The 2,069-nt window shown below is 48.7% G+C and overlaps 1 non-coding gene across 1 annotated transcript; it reads right to left on the reverse strand.

The window, feature by feature from the left end:
• Positions 1–376: 376 nt before the first annotated feature.
• On the reverse strand, positions 377–451 carry TRNAS-GGA (transfer RNA serine (anticodon GGA)). The gene has a single exon. It is a non-coding gene; the product is annotated as a tRNA-Ser (tRNA).
• Positions 452–2,069: the final 1,618 nt, after the last annotated feature.

The raw sequence follows: 2,069 nt of genomic DNA on the forward strand, positions 1-2,069 counted from the left end.
ATCAGTCATAGCTCTCGTAGTATAGCGTTCTGAGCCGTTTCTTTTTTTTCTTTTCTTTTTTTTTTCTTTGAAAGAAGTCCTATTAGGGTTATTATAATTACACGAAGGTATTTCGCCCTCGCCAGCAGCAGTACTTGAGATAGCTATTCCGGCGGCTAGCTTCCCACGCTATGCATGCCACCCTCGCACCTGTTTAAGCTTTTTCCTAGACGCTAGAGCTATACAATGTTTGACGTAGTAGTTCTGCGGAAACCCGCAAGGTGGAGAGAAGCGATGAATAAAGGGAAAATGAGACATCCACCCGTTCGTAGCAATTGCTACAAAGGAAACCCATACGGGTTCCTCGAAAGAAAAGCCTCAAAGTTGAAGAAAAATTCGTCCTGGTCCGGGACTCGAACCCGGGACCACCGCCTTTCCGGGGCAGCCGCTCTACCATCTGAGCTAACCAGGCGGCTAGCAGATGGCAGGGCGAAGTCGAATGGTTTTTCGAATGGTAAGTCGAAGGCTTTTCTTTCGAGGAACCCGTATGGGTTTCCTTTGTAGCAATTGCTAAGAACGGGTGGATGTCTCATTTTCCCTTTATTCATAGCTATACAATGTCCGTGCAACCTTGAGCGATCGGAAAGCGCGTTTTCCACTCTTGGCCGGCGGAGAGGGGAGGCTTCGTTCCGGCCGCGAAGCTCTCCACATCTCAGTAAGGTGCCTGGTGGTGGTCTCGTGCTGACGATGCCCTCTCGGTGAGCGCATATTTCCCCCCTCACCTTTTAAGAGATTCAATACATACAAGCATTTCTCTCGCAAACCAGATTTATTTCAAGGGAATTTTCCACGTCTCAATAATTGCTCTCGTCGTATTCAAGTGCTGATTGCCGTGTTATAGTTTGTTAACGAAGCTTCCCCTCAAGTCTAAATATTTTAAGGCAGTTTTCCTATTCTCTAAAGCCGCTCGAGTTCACGCTGCTCCTCTGGCGGCCATTTTTCCAAGCAATTATGCCTTCCAACAACATCAGTCCCTTTCCACATAAGTATGAGGCTCGGAGCAGGAGCTATGGCGCTTGGAAGTAACGGTTGGGTTGACGAACCAACCGACTGAGCTACCTTTCCGGGCAACATTGAAGGATCACGAGTCCAAATCACATGTTATGTTCCTTTTCTTTCCCCCCATTTTTTCTTTCTTTTTATTGTCTTTTCCTTCATTTTATCACTGTACGGAAACCCTCCTAAAAATATATATATATATCCTCAATTATATGTGGCCACACATGTGCAGGTCATAAATACCAGGTTCTCTAGCCGAGTGCCATCCATGCGGTATAACCGAGCTCAGATTGGTCCACCTTGACTGATCAAATAGGGCACCACTGTAGGTTAAATTAGGCGTACAACTCCTGCGGGACCCGCCGTGGTTGCTCAGTGGTTATGGTGTTAGACTGCTGAGCACGAGGTCGCGGGATCGGACCCCGGCCACGGCGGCCGCATTTCGATGGGGGCGAAATGCGAAAACACCCGTGTACGTAGAATTAGGTGCACGTTAAAGAACCCCAGGTGGTCGAAATTTTCGGAGTCCTCCACTACGGCGAGCATAATCAGAAACTGGTTTTGTCACGCATAACCCAATAATTCAATTTTTAATTTAACTCCTGCGGGGACGGTAGAGTATCCGTCTCCAGTGCAAGAGGACCGTGATTGAAATCCCGGTGCCGCGCAATTCTCCGCCGGAAAATACAAAAAAAAACCGTGTGTTGTGAAAATTGCACAAACAGGCCTGGAGTGCGGCCTGATTCCGGTGACCAGAACCGGTAACGCACTCTGTCACCAGAGCAGGATTGGCCACCCTGGTGCAGTACTTGGCCACAACCTCCTATATGAATACAACAATCAAACCCCGGCCCTCAGTCCCCAGCAGCCACGAAGCAACTGACCAAGGCGGCGGTCAGATCTGTGACGCTGCAGAGGGTGCTAAGAATACCTGTCTCCGGACAGGCCGCCATTGGAATCTGAACCTGGCAACGTTTAACGTTAGAACGCTATCTAGTGAGGCGCGTCTAGCAGTGTTATTGGAGGAATTA

The sequence above is a fragment of the Dermacentor variabilis genome, chromosome 2, assembly GCF_050947875.1.
Source record: "Dermacentor variabilis isolate Ectoservices chromosome 2, ASM5094787v1, whole genome shotgun sequence".
In the NCBI taxonomy this organism is placed as follows: Eukaryota; Metazoa; Arthropoda; class Arachnida; order Ixodida; family Ixodidae; genus Dermacentor; species Dermacentor variabilis.